This window comes from Dipodomys merriami, unplaced genomic scaffold (assembly GCF_024711535.1).
Source record: "Dipodomys merriami isolate MVZ:Mamm:240054 unplaced genomic scaffold, mDipMer1.0.p SCAF_3, whole genome shotgun sequence".
Taxonomy (NCBI): domain Eukaryota; kingdom Metazoa; phylum Chordata; class Mammalia; order Rodentia; family Heteromyidae; genus Dipodomys; species Dipodomys merriami.
The window spans coordinates 92,279,048-92,293,634 of record NW_027204492.1 but is presented as its reverse complement, the minus strand read 5'-3'; the positions used below and the strand labels follow the sequence as shown (position 1 = coordinate 92,293,634).

Below are 14,587 nucleotides of genomic sequence, written 5' to 3'. Positions count from 1 at the left end.
GATCATATTTCAAAGTAACCTAGCAGATAAATTCAAGGCCTTTAATTTCCCATTAACCATCAAAAAGCCAGAAAACGGAGTTGTGGCTCCAGCCTTGAGCAAAATTAGCCAACTGAAGGCATCAGGCATGAATTCCAGTCTAAGTACTGCACATTAAAAGAAGGAATGAAATCCCACCCCTACAAAGAAGGAAAAAATGATTTATCCGATCAGCTACAGTAGCTAATTCTGATGAAGACCTCAGGTTCTTCAGAAAGCATAAGACTCCTTACACATTTTCCGAGCTCCACTGTAGCAATTGTGATGTTTCCATACATTTGAAAACCAGAATGAATTTCCATGCTTCCTTATTCCTTTCAATGACAATCATAGCTGCCCAAGTTAGCATGCTGGAACACCAAAATGGAAGCATCTCGTGGAGATTACTCACACAACCAAATTTTAATTCATGGACCCCTGAAATAATCTTTAGTGCGTTGTGGAGATTACTCACACAACCAAATTTTAATTCATGGACCCCTGAAATAATCTTTAGTGCCTTAATCCTTTCAAATTCTATTCTTTGAGCCAACACTGGTGGCTCATGCCTGTATGTTAGCTACTCAGGATGCTGAAATCTGAGGATCATTGTTCAAAGCCACGCCAAGCAGGAAAGACCATAAAACATTTGTCTTCAATAAAGCACCCAGAAAACTGGAAGTGGTGCTGTGGCTCAAGCAGTAAAGCCACACCTTGAGCTGAATTGCTCAGGGACGGCACCCAGTCTAGAGTTCAAGCCCTAAGACAGACAAAAAAAAAAAACCCAAAAATAAAAAAACAAAAATCTTCTAATTTTGCTGAGCTTATTTAAATGTATTTACAGAGAAGAAAGTACTTCATTTACTCTTGTTTCACAAATGCCTAAAAATGTGTCTATATTTCTAGTTTTTCTGTAAGTGAACTCCTGCTCTTGAGGACACTATAAATATGAATCTGGTATATAATATTTTAAAGCTAATTATATTTTTTCACATGGAGATGTCCTGTATAAGTGCATGCATCATTATCAACTTAAGATACATATTTAACCATGTTCCTGTCTCTTTGCCATTAACTCAATAGAAATACATGTAGGATGGTCCCATGACAGCACATGTGACTTCTTCCCTGGACCCTGAGAGACACAATCTTGTTCTGAGGTACTTGAAAGGGATAGGCCTGGGCCTTATGAGAGCTTTGAGTGAACAGTTGGAGAATCCACAGCTAATCTATCTAAAAACCCATTGTATGTTCTGCACAATGGCATGGGGGTTGGGAGGGCGGGTGTCCTCAGGAAAGTTCCTCCTTCTGTACTAGGGAACCCTGAGTGTAACAATCTTCTTCTGAAATCTGCAGTTCAGGCCAGTAGAGAGGTCAGAACTCTGTCAGTGGTGAAAGACAGAAACTGAGGGGGACAAAGGAAGTGATGGACCTAGATAGAGAGTCCCCAAATATTCAATTTGTACCTGTGTACTTAGATGTGCAACAAAGAGCCATATTTTGTTCAGAGAGTGACACTGAACCCTGTGAACCTCCCCTTGTCAATCCAAAACTCTGTGATTCTCAGAGTGCGACAGAGATTCTTGAAGCGAGGGACCTCGGGTTCTCTGTGGGACTGAGGATACAGAGGATGAGTAAGAAGAAACCCCAATGCCAGTGAGTGTCCCCCAAATAATCCATCTGCACTATGGTCTCAGCCATGCACCAAGGAAATCATGTCACTGAAAGCATTGTCCTAACATCTGTAGGTCTGAGAACTGGAGAGGCCCCAGCTCTAGAAGTGCTCACGCCTTGGGCACATCTGATGATGGAGATAAGAAATCCTCTCTCTGCCAGGCAGGTACCAGTGGCTCACAACTGGAATCCTATCTACTCAGGAGGCTGAGTTTTGAGGATTGGGGTTTGAAACCAGCCCAAGAAAAAAAGCCTGTGATACATTCACCTCTGAAAAACTACAAAAAAGAAAAATGCCAGGAATGGGCTGTGACTCAAGTAGTAGACTACTAGCCTTGAGCACAAAAGCTAACAAGAGTGACAAGACCCAGACTTCAACCCTAGAACCAAGCAAGAAACCCTCCTCTCCCTAGAGGTTGTTTCAGACAAAATCTGGTTGAATCCAAGCTGGTATCCCCAAGCCATGCTCATTGAGGCACTAATCAGCTGAGGGCCCCTCCTCCACTAACCTCTTCTACTTTATGTTTAGTCCTTGGTGGGTTTGGAGCTCAAGCTCTTATACTTGCTAAGTAGGCACTCTATCAATTCAGATACCCCAAACTTTTTCCTTTAGCTAGTTTTCAAACAGATCCTGAATCTCAAAGTTCTTCATTAAACTTTCCACATATTCTTGGTGATGAGGCACATCATCACAATGTCCATTTCATAGTTTGAGAAATGGTCTCCCAAAACTTTAGCCCAGGCATACCTCAAATTCTGATCCTCCCAATCTTAGGCTGATGAGGAGGTATGATTTTAGACATGAGCCGCTGACTCCAGCTAAGGTACCCAGCCTTCTATAGGAGAGGAATTGGCAGGTCTGAATTGGCTTTAGTCTGAAGTTCTTTTTCTTTCTTTGTCAGTTGTGGAACTAGAATTCAGGGCTTAGGCCCTGTCCCACAGCTCTTTTGCTCAAGACTAGTAATCTACCACTTTAGCCAGAGTGCCACTGCCAGTTTTTTCTGTGATTAATTGTGTTTAAGGGTCTCAACAGATCTGAGTGCTTTTGACTCACATCTGTAATCTTAGCTACTATGGAGGCTGAGATTTGATGATCATGGTTCAAAGCCAGCCCTGGCAGGTAAGTCTGTGAGACTCTTATCTCCAATAAACCACCAGAAAACCAGAAATGGGCGCTGTGCCTCAAATGGTAGTGTAGTTGCCTTGAGCTGAAGATTTCAGGGATAGTGCCCAGGCCCAGAGTTCAAGTATCACAATGACATAAAAAACCCAACCAACTAAACAAAAAACCAAAAAGCAAACAAAAAAACCAATCTGAAGAACTTTTGTACCCAGGCTGGCTTTGAGTCACAATCTTGAAAACTCAGTAGCTAGGAAACCAGATGTGACTGGTTGTTGCATTTCTTAGGAGGGATTCAGACTGAGAATTTCAGGTGGGAAAGCAGTCTACAAGGTGAACAGAGGAAATCCTAATAACAAGTGCAAAGGAGTAACCTCAGTGTCAGCTGTTGTCCAACATTCCACCCCTCCCCCAGCCTCCCCTTCAGATTCCTGTAACCATGGAGACAGTTTTGAACACTAACTTGCTGAGGAGAGGCTGTTTGTCTAAGCCGCATCCAGGACAGAGAAGTTGATCGGCAAAAGCCCTGATTCAGGTAGAAAATCATAAAATAAGTCAACAGCGTCGCTTCTTTCACACTCTCAGTCCTGAGCCCTGGGGAATATCAGGACAGTTGAGCACTCATCCACCATGTATGCCTTTAACACTCACCGACCCAAGTAACCTTAAGTTCTCCCTCCAGATACTGTGAGAATAACAGCTTTAGTCTAGGGTCTTGGATATAAGAGGTCTTTGGATGTCTTGGGGGAAGCAGAGAAAGCTTCAAACTATTTGGCAGTTCCCCTAAAAAAACCTATATTCACCCTTGTTCTCAGCCAAGCTCCACTGGGCCTCTGGGAAGGTGAGGAGTCTACCTTTTTACTCTCTCCTACCACATTGGATACTAAGAAAACCTTTGAAGTCACTGGTATGGAGAGGGCAGGACTCTCTAGGGCCTATGTGAGAGGATAACACACTCCTGGTGGACATGGGTCTGGGACATTCAGTTCTACCATGCAGTGATAAAGGAAATGAGAGCCTTGGCTGGTCAGGGCCAAGACTTAAGGAAAGGACCTTGGACTCCAGGTTAGGGGAGACACAGGATGTCTGCCCCTGCTGTCTGTCCAGGGAGGCCCTGTGCTTTCTCATCAGGGTAGTCTTGTCATACTGATCTTTCCAGATAGTACAGAGTTAGGTATTAGGTACACAGATAAATACTGAATTTAACAGAATGACCATCCAGATGCTCACTGAAGTCTCAAGATGGAGACTCATGAGGAACTGAGATTGGCCTAGAAAACATATGACCCTCTGATGTCCTGACAGTTATGAAAGCCCCAGATCATGAGAGGTGTGGAACTTGTACCTGGATTGAAGGTATGAACAGAGGGATATTGCAGGTCACATTAGAGGTAGACCTCCACTCCCTCATCATTCTGGGGAGGCCTAGAACAGCATGCTTAGGTTCAGGGCACCTCACTTTAGCCTCTTAGGATCATTTCTGGGAGGAGTGGAACTTGGTCTGAAGACTATGTCCTCTGCCCAACAGAGCCCTTAGAGAAGACCAATAACTCCTTTTCAAGATGCAGGGAAACTACTACTTATATTGTAAGCCCAGGGTGGCTGCTGCAGCACTGTGGAGAAGAAAGGTCATCAGTGCTTTCTTAGGATGGCAAGAAAATGTAGTCTTGGTCTGCAAGATGCATCTGGAGATCACCAGAGGGAAAAGGCCTCAACCATGTGAAATTGACAATAAATACTCTGAGGGATCCCACACAAAAGAAAAGCCCTGCATCCTGCCCCCTCTTTCAGACTTGGGAAATCTCTTCTGGGTGTTCACATGAAGTGTTTATATGTTTCTGTCTCCCAGGAATCAAGAGGCTGGGTCCTTACACTGAAGAAATTCAGTGAAAAGCACCTGATCAGCAAGAGGGAGTGTTCAGAAGCTGTGTGGAGTTAAGGTGAGGACAGGTATAAAGCCCAACTTATACACATGGACATCACTAACAGTCTTCCACTCCTTTATCTGTGAGGAAAGCCAGAAAGCATAGGAGCATTCTTTTCCTCTTACATCTTTGGGTTTTCTCAGAGAAATAAGATTTTTGCTCTGGGATTGTGGCCTTAGGTCCTGAGAGAGAAATTCCCAACCTGACATTTAACAAGGAGAACACTGAGGCAGTCCTCCAGCAATATGGCCACACTGCATGTGCTCACCTTTGCAGTTGCCCTTGGGCCCATGTGATGTATTCTCATTGCCTTTTGTTCAAATATAAGGACCTGGACACCACTTGAGAGAGTGTGCCTCAGGCCAGCAGAGAGTAGTGCACATATCTACAGGGGAACTTTGGGCACCTAGAGTGAGTTCAGTGGAGGCTGTCTATTGCAGAACACCGAGGACCTTGCAGTCTAGCTCCCTCTCACTGTCCAGTCTGGAGGCATCATGTTTTCCTTGAATACTGTAGCCCAACGGAGAGAGAGGTCTGACTCACTGCCTGCTGAATATACTCCAGGGACCAGGAGGCCAAGGTCTTGATCTGAAGAACTATCCTCTTGTAATCCAGCAGACACTTCTCTGCCAGGTTCAGAACTTAAGATGGAGGTCCATATGATGAAATGGGAACATATGCTCCATCTATTCACCCCCCAACACAACTCCACATCGCTCAGCACTACACACCTCACCAGCACCACAGAGACTCAGATTCACTCAGCCTCTTGTGCCTTGTTGAATTGTTCCCTTACTGTTATGCTTCAGGCAACCGGGGTCAGGAACCTATGTGGCCCTGAAGCAAGAAAGGGCAGACCAGGAGCTGGCAAGAGGAACATTGCCAGCTGCAACTACTTCTTACTTTCTCTCCCACAGGCCTAGGAGTCATCATTGAGCTGAAAGTAGAGCTACAAGTACAAAAGCTCAGGGCCTGAATTCAAGCCCAGGATCAGCACACATAAAATTATTGTTATATTATTTGCAGAGAAATAGATGGAACTTGTGTAAAAGAAACCAAATTGAGAAAGGCCAATGTTGAATCTTTTCTCCTATATACAGAATCTTATCCGTCACTAATAAAATACAACAGGAAAAGAAACTAAATGCAAAATGGGGACTCTCTTGTGGGAGGTCATCTGATGGCAATGTATGGCTCAATGATAGAGTGAATTATTTTTGAGTATTATAGAAGGACAGTACATATATGAATATATGGCAATAGAAAAATTAAGCCCAGTTTAAAAGAAATGTTAAAACTAAAAACAATGATATCAATGGGGAAGCAGGTGGCAGAGACACAAGGAGCTGAACTTTGATTCAAATTCTAGAATCTGTCCTTCTAGGACATTCTTCACAACCAGCTTTTGCCAAGTGACTTCTAATGAGGAACTTTTCCTGAGTTTTTTGACAATTCAGTTTGGTTGCATGTCTCCTGAGATGCATATCATTTCTTTCTTTCTTTCTTTTTTCTTTTTGGCAGTCCTAGAGCTTGAATTCAGGGCCTGGGCATTGTCCCTGAACTTCTTTTGCTCAAGGCTTTCACTCTACCACTTGAGAAACAGCACCACTTCCCAATTTTTTCTGTTTATATGGTATCCAGGAATCAAACCAGGGCTTCATGTATGCTAGGCACTACCACTTAGCCACATTCACAGCCCTGCATGTCCTCTGATACGTCCTGCAGAAGAGTGACATGAACAATATCCCCTCGTGGAAAGGACTAGGATCCAATACCATTAGAAATGACTGTCTCTGCCCTTCACTACATTCCAGCACTCACAAGCATAACTCACGTCTTGAAGTTAGCAGACGAAGGCAGCAGACACACGGTGCTGCTGCTCAAGTTGAGGGTATAGGAAGGGACTGAGATGACCTGTACAGGGCTAGGCCCTCCCTTGCTGTGAGCCTTGAGAGGCATTGAGAAAAAAGACCAGGCAGCTGCTTTGTGACTTTTACATCAAATTCTAAGAAAGATTAGTAATTTAGTAGAGTGAGCCTGGCCTCAGCTAAGGAGATAGGTGCCTATCATATAGGAAGTAAAGAGGCACTAAGCTCAAGGACCAGTACTGATGGCGTTCAACCTCATTCCTACTTTTAGACTCATGAATATCCTGCAACTGGAACTTGCTTATCCAAGGAACTCAAGCAAACATGAATCCCACATCACCTTCTCCAGGAGTAGTGGCTGAGGAAGTTAGGGAGGTTGCCATCTGATCACATACCTAGGTGAAAACAGAGGTTCAAATAGATTGCATGAAGTCTGTCCATAGGGGACAATCTGTCTTTTGTATTTTGATCAGGGGTGGGGTATGAACTCTGGGGCTGGGTGCTGTTCCTGAGCTCTTCAGCTCAAAGTGAGTGCTCTAACATTTGAGCCACAGTGCCAGTTCTGGTTTTGCTGGTGGTTAATTGGAGATAAGAGTCCCGCACACTTTCCTGCCTGGGCTGGCTTTGAATTGTGTTCCTCAGATCTCAGTCTTCTGAGTAGCTGGGATAACAGGCATGAGGCCCAGGTGCCTGGCACTATCCATTTTTATAACTGGCTTCCACATGGCTTTTTCTCTTCAAAGACCCTAGACCAAGCCTCTTGTTCTCAGGTTGTCTTAAGGTCAAAAGAAGACCTGTTTAGAGCAGGAAGGTGCTGCATTCCCTCGATGATCCCTGGTGTAAAACTGAGCACCAGAGTGCAGCTGAAATAATTGAGAACCATCTATCTGCATTCCACAGCTCCTCTGCTCATACTCTAGAATCTTCCCAAGTATACCCCACAGAGAGATCAGTCATTCCACTTCAAGAACCTCAGACCACGGATGTGACCCCAAAGATCCCCTGGGACAGTCCAACCCCATTCTTGCTGTAAGCCGTCAGAGAGTTAATGTCGGGTGACCAGGCAGCTGATTTCTGACTTATGCAGGTGGGTTTGGTAGAAAGAGCCCTTCCTCAACAGAAGATCAGGCCAACGTCCCATAAAGAGTCCAGGTGAGCAAGATTGAGGCTCCCAGAACTGAGTACGGATAAGGCCCAACCTTGTCATTACTTTCAGCATGACTCTCATTCTTCATGCCATTCTACAAACCAAGGGAGAATTGTGCAGGTCCTGATAAGATATACTCATGTCTAGAGTCAAGGCAAACACTCAGAAAGAAATAGACAAGGATATTACACTTTCAGATTATTAGAGGGCATTTCCATGCTCCCATCAGCCATGGAAACTAAAGGACAAAATAGCCTAATTCAAGACACATCCACTTCTGCAATTAGAATTTTTGTCAGAGTATGGGGTCGTGATCAAATCAGTGTGGCTCCTCTTCAGTAGAATCCTTTGTGAGGATCAAAGGTATTCCCAATGCTCTACAGAATAAAGAAACTTGACAGAAAGAAACCCCCTTTGGGATCAGAGGTATGGCTCAGTTGGTAGAGTGCCAGCCAATGCATGAATGTTTCCAGTACCAAGTTTGAGATGTAAAGAAAAGAGTATCCACAATGCATGATCCAGGAAATATGCTACTCCTATCAATCCAGGGTTGTTCCAGGCAGTATTTGTGCTGAAAGAGCATCGCTGACTTAGTTGTTCGGGTTGGGTAAGTGTCACAGAGTTGATGGCTTTTGCTTCTTAGATGAATCATCAGATCAACAGAGGGAAAGCATCCAGGCCTCTTGAAGTGTAACTATGTATAGTTGAGAATGTAGAGAAACTTGAGAATGTTGGAAAAAAGGGCCTTTGAAAAAAAACCTGCTTGAGTGTCCACATGAACATCATCTTTTTTTTTTCCAGTTCCCAAAGAGGTGACACAAACAGTCCAACTGCAACCTTGTTTTCAGCACTGTATTTGCAGAGAGAGAGAGAGAGAGAGAGAGAGAGAGAGAGAGACAGACAGACAGACAGACAGACAGACAGACAGACAGACAGACAGACAGACAAGCACACGTGTGCGCACACACCCCCTCCCACAGAGAGAGAGAGAGAGAGAGAGAGAGAGACAGAGAGAGAGAGAGAGAGAGAAGAGAGAGAGAGAGAGAGAGAGAAGAGAGAGAGAGAGAGAGAGAGAGAGAGAGAGAGAGAGAGAGAGAGAGAGAGAAGAGAGAGAGAGAGAGAGAGAGAGAGAGAGAGAGAGCTTTCTTTGGCCTCACAGAGCCCATGCAGTGAGATCTGTGTTCTGCACAATAGAGAATACAAGTCTGCCAGTGCTAGAGGTGAGACCATGGAGTTGGAGAGAGTGAAGTCTTCCTCATGAAGAGGTTCTCCAAGCATGCAGCTCCCTCCCAATTATCAGACCTGTCACAGGAATATTTTGTCAGGTGAACACCTCCATACCCCAACCTCTTCCTTCAGCATCAGTGGATTCTGGGAGTAGGAGACTTGCTTTGAGGGAGAAGACTGATTCTTGCAGTGGGATGGAAACAGACTCTATTTAAAATCAATGACAGGATATTAAAGAAGATGGAATCTCCAAAATCTGATTTTTCCTGTGGTGTTTACCTTAGCAAGCCATATCAGAGTGGCCTGGTATGCATTCCCTTATATGTGTCCTTAGATCAAAAAGAAAACAGGATTTTTTTTTTGGTCGGGCTTGAACTCTGGACCTTGGTGTTGTCCCTCAGCTCTTTAGCTCAAAGTGAGTGCTCTACCCCTGGAGCCATAGTGTCACTTCTGGTTTTCAGGTGGTTTCTTGGAGATAAAGGTCTTGTGGACATTCCTGCCTGGGCTGCCTTTGAGTCATGACCCTCAGATCTCAGCCTCCTGAGGATCTAGGATTACAGGCATGAGCCACAGGCGCCTGACAGAAGACAGGATTTTTATTGCAGGAGCCACAGCCTGGATCTTTAGGAAAAGAAACCTTTGATTTCAAGGGAAAGAATACACTGGGCACTGGTGGGTCACACCTGCAATCCTCGCTGATTACTCAGTATGGAATTTGGAAGCCAGGCTGGGCAGAAAAGTCTTTGAGAGTTTTCTCCAGTTAACTACCAAAATGCCAGAAGTAGAGCTGTGCATCAAGTGGTAGAGCTCTAGCCTTAAGCAAAACTGCTGAAGGACAGTACCCAGGATCTGAGTTCCAGCCCCACAACCTGTAGGAAAAACAAGCAAAGCAAACAACTATACTCCACAGACCACAGAAGCCTGTCCTAGTGTATTTCCAGGGAAGCCCCATGTCATGTGACCAGAGGTGTGATGCCTGGCTTAGGCTCTGGGTCTGACAGGGCTTCAGGTTTGGGTAGAGGAAACTGCTTTTGAATGTAGCAGAGGTGTCAGGCACCTTGGAATTCAGGTGAGTACTGAGGGAGACTGAGATGAAGCTGAGGAAGCTCAGGAGTCTTTTAGAGACTCATGCAGGTGACTAGGCAGCTGCTTCTGACTAATGCCTCATAGTGTGAGAGGGAGGGGTGTGGTGGAAAGAGCACTGCCTCAGCAGAGGGATGGGGCCCAGGTCTAGAGGGAGTCAGGTGAAATATGGGGCAACACTGAGGGGTCCAGCACCCAGTACAAATGGAGTTCAGCATTTCCTCTGCTTTTCACATGGAGTCCCATTCCTTACTTAACTCTGAAATCTGGGGGAGGAGATTCAGTCCTGAGAGGGGCAGGGTTGTGCCTAGGGCAGGACTCAGAGAAGAGAGGAATGAGAGACAGAGGACTCCTCCACATCCCAGCACAGTGGCCTCATTCAAGTCTCCCCCACCCCCTTTTCTGTGAATCCTGGGGCTTAAACTCAGGGCCTGGGTGCTATCCTTGAGCTTTTGTGCTCAGGGTTAGCACTCTACCACTTGAGCCACAATGCTGACTGCATGGCCCTGAGGCTTGCATGAGAGGCCAGTGTGATGGGCTTCAGTTCTATGTGGGGCTCAGTGCACACGCATGCCCAGGCCTGCCAGCCCAGCCTGGCCAGAGACACGACAGTGCAGACACCTGGCAGCCTGTGCCATGGACGCCTTCTAACTATTTTTTATCTTTTCCTAGCTACATTTCATTTTGAACCTTTGATGAAAAGGTAACCTGCCTACATTAAAGTTCACAGAGCCTAAGCTATAGCTCCATGGAAATTTGATGGGAATTTCCCCCAAGAAAGCACATCTGCCTGGCCCTTCTCCAGGAAGTCCCCCAGGATCCCCTTCCCAGCCTGATCACCTGGGTACACAATTCTAATACCTACATTGTGTGTGTGTGTGTGTGTGTGTGTGTGTGTGTGTGTGTGTGTGTGTGTGTGTGTGTGTGTGTGTGAAGTACTAGGTTTGAACTCAGGGCCTGAGTGCTGTCCTTGAACTTTATTGATGCTGTCGTTGCTGTTGCTGTTCAACGCTAGGGCTCTTCCACTGGAGTCTAGGCTCCCTTTCTGTCTTTGTGATAGTGAATTGGAGGTAAGAGTTACACAGCTGGTCCTGCCTGGGCTGGCTTTTAACACTGACCCTTGTATCTCCACCTTCTGAGGAGTTAGGGCTCCAGGAGTATGCCACGGTGCTTGACTGTGTGTGTTTACAGTGTGATATCCATGAGACTATTCATATTTATTCTCATTGCTGGATGGTGAGTATTCTGTTGTATGAATACCATGGCGTATGTTCATATTCATGTGATACACAACTCCAATGTATGTGTGATTATAGCACAATTTATTCATTTATTCTATAGTGGGACACTCCAACTATAAATTGTGAAAAAATATTGTGAATCTACCCAGAGCTCCACACATGCTAAGCAAATGCTTAACACTAAAACCTCAACAATCATTTCTCTTCTTAGTGGGATCATTAGCATTTAGATCATTTTTTTTACCATAATTAACTTAATTACCTTAAATACCTCAGTTTTTTTGTTTTAGGTCATTGGGCCTAGGCACTGTTTCTGGTCTCTTTTTGCCTAAGACAAGTGCGGTACACTTGAGCCAGAGCTCTACTTCCTGTTTTCTGCTGGTTAATTGGAGATGAGAGTCTCTTGCCCTGGCCGACTTTGAACTATGATTCTCAGTTTTCCTCATCCTCAGTAGCTAGGATTACAGGAGTAAACCAACAGCTCCTGGCCCCACTCCAAGATTCTATCTATCTATCTATCTATCTATCTATCTATCTATCTATCTATCTATCTATCTATCTATCTATCTATCTATCTATCTATCTATCTACCTACCTGTCTGTCTGTCTGTCTGTCTGTGTGTCTGTCTGTGTGTCTGTCTGTGTGTCTGTGTGTCTGTCTGTGTGTCTATCTGTCTATCTATTTATTTAGGTCATGGGGATCATGGGGCTTGAACTCTGGGCTTGGATGCTATCCCTCAGCTCTTCAGCTAAAGGCGAGTACTCTACCGCTTGAGGCACAGCTCCACTTCTGTTTTTTTCTGGTGGTTTATTGAAGATAAGAGGCTCACAGACTTTCTTGCTCAGGCTGGCTTTGAACCGTGATCCTCAGATCTCAGCCTCCTGAGTAGCTAGGATTACAGGCATGAGACACCGGGGCCCAACTCCAACATACTTTATGAACTTTCTTATCACTAAAGGAATAGAGCACTTTAAAATGGATCAATGTAATCCAAGAAATTATGGAAAAGTTTAGCTTTCACTATGAACACTAATCTTATACTCAAATTCTACTAATACCTCTTCTCACATGTTTTCTTCATGTATAATTTTATATCTGACATAATTTAAAAACAGACTAACAAGCTAAGGACAGTGCTCACACATATAATACTAGTTTCTAACAAGGTTGAGATGTGATGATTTTTTTTTTTATCCAGCCTGAGCAGGAAAGTGTGAGAATCTTAACTCCCATCAACCACCAAAAAGTAGAACTGTGTCTCAAGCTGTAGAGTGCTAGTCCTGAGCAAAAGAAGTTCAGGGACACTGCCCAGTTCCTGAGTTCAAGACCCAGGAAGGGCAAAAACAAAACAAAACAAACTAAAACCTGAATTACTTGGGTCATTCTTATCCTAGAAATCACCCGCTTTCAGTCTATTATTGGAAGTACTGAAAGTGGGGTAGTTTATTCCTGCCCAAATAATAAACTTCCTTACCACTTTCTAGTCTTTCCTGTCACCTATTCTTGAACACTTACCTAACCTTCTCACCTTGCCTGAATTTTTCTGAACATAGGACGAATATAGGTAGGCAAAAAACTGTGCTTTGTCATAGTTACCCTCACATGTGTGTGCCTGTATGTATGTGACAGAGAAAGACAGACAGAGAGAGGAAGACAGGGAACAGGGGAGGGGGAAGAGGGAGTTCAACTCCCAGACAGATCTGGGGCTTGAACTCAGGGCCTGGACATAGTCCCTTACACTTTTGCTCAAGACTGGTGTCCTACCACTTGAACCACAGCACTGCCTTGGCTCTTTGGTAGTTAATTGGAGATAAGAGTCTCATAGACTTTTCTGCACAGGCTAGCTTGGAACCAAGATCCTCAGATCTCAGCCTCCCAAGTAGCTAGGATTACAAGCAGGAGACACCTGTGCCCAGCTCCTTTCTTTATTCTGGAGCAGTGACTAGAAAGCTGTCACTTATTTTGAAGCATATTCCCCACTTTGGTCTGGGTTGAGGACTTGCCTGGTGACTGCTCTGCAAGTGTTTTCTACTACTTGGACTATGGCTTCTTCTCCTTACCTCACATTGGGATCCAGCTGCTAGGCTAGGCGGGGCTTACTTTGAGGTTTCATCCAGATGCTGTGCCTGCCTTCCCATAGGATTACTAAGTGCTTCCTAATTCTGGTAGTTCACTCCGGCCTCCACCATGTTATTGTCCTATCAGGTGCTATTGGGGTTGATTGACTCTGACCTGGTACTCTACAGGACTGAGCTTGTGTGTCTCTACTATTGCCCTTACATCAAACAAAAGGATCTAGGGGTGAGGCTATCTCCTATCTATCTATCTATCTATCTATCTATCTATCTATCTATCTATCTATCTATCTATCATCTATCTATCTATCTATCTATCTATCTATCTATCTATCTATCTATCTATCTATCTATCTATCTATCATCTATCTACCAGGCTTCTATCCCAGAATGCAGACTCCAATAGGATACCTTGTGGCCTATTAAAACTGACGATTTAAACAGTGGTGAATTCAGATTGTTACTCTTACCCTTGCAAGGACAACGAAGTACCTAGAGGCATTCAAGAATACAATCTGAAGCCGGGTGCCAGTGGCTGATGCAGTGACTGATGCCTGTAATCTTATCTACTCAGGAGGCTGAGATCTGAGAATCATAGTTTGAAGTCAATCCCAGGCAGGAAAGTATAACTTATCCACAACTGACTACTAAAAAAGCAAGAAATGTCTCTGTAGCTCAAATGGTAGAATGGTAGCCTTGAGAGAGAGAAAAAAAAAACTCAGTCAAGCCCCAGGATTGGCACATGCACACTCTTACACTTACACCTACCAAAAACTACTATGTTCATATTCCAAAACAATTCAGCCAATACAGTTCAGCCCAGATCTCTATCATGTCCTTGCTTGTATTCATCTGTAGGGATCTTCCTCTACTACTGTATTCACTGCTGTATCTCACTAGTCCCATCCCTTTGCTTGGGATATTTCTGTGGCATGGCTCCTCCTGAAATGCCACTCCTGGTGAAGTTGTAGCTCAAGTGATAGAGCTCTAGCCTGGAGCAAAAGAGCTCAGGGTCGGTGCCTGGGCCTGCTTTCAAGTCCCAGGGCCAGCACAACAAAATGATAAGGAACAGACACAACACATGGCCAATAATGTGTCCTATCATGATGGTTCTTGTTCCCATAGTGCCTCTGGCTCTTACTCAAATGCTTCTTCATTTTTAGGGCCAGTCCTGGAATTTAAACTCAAGGCCTGGGCACTGTTCACGA

General features: G+C 44.6%; 1 protein-coding gene across 1 annotated transcript in view; it reads left to right on the top strand.

The window, feature by feature from the left end:
* Positions 1-3,268: 3,268 nt before the first annotated feature.
* The window catches only part of LOC138839652 (melanoma-associated antigen 10-like), a 29,989-nt gene continuing 18,670 nt past the window's right edge, over positions 3,269-14,587 (top strand). The window contains exons 1-2 of the mRNA XM_070039216.1: positions 3,269-3,347; positions 4,662-4,752. The gene's annotated coding sequence lies outside the window, so the exon portion shown is untranslated. The remainder of the gene's footprint in view (positions 3,348-4,661; positions 4,753-14,587) is intronic.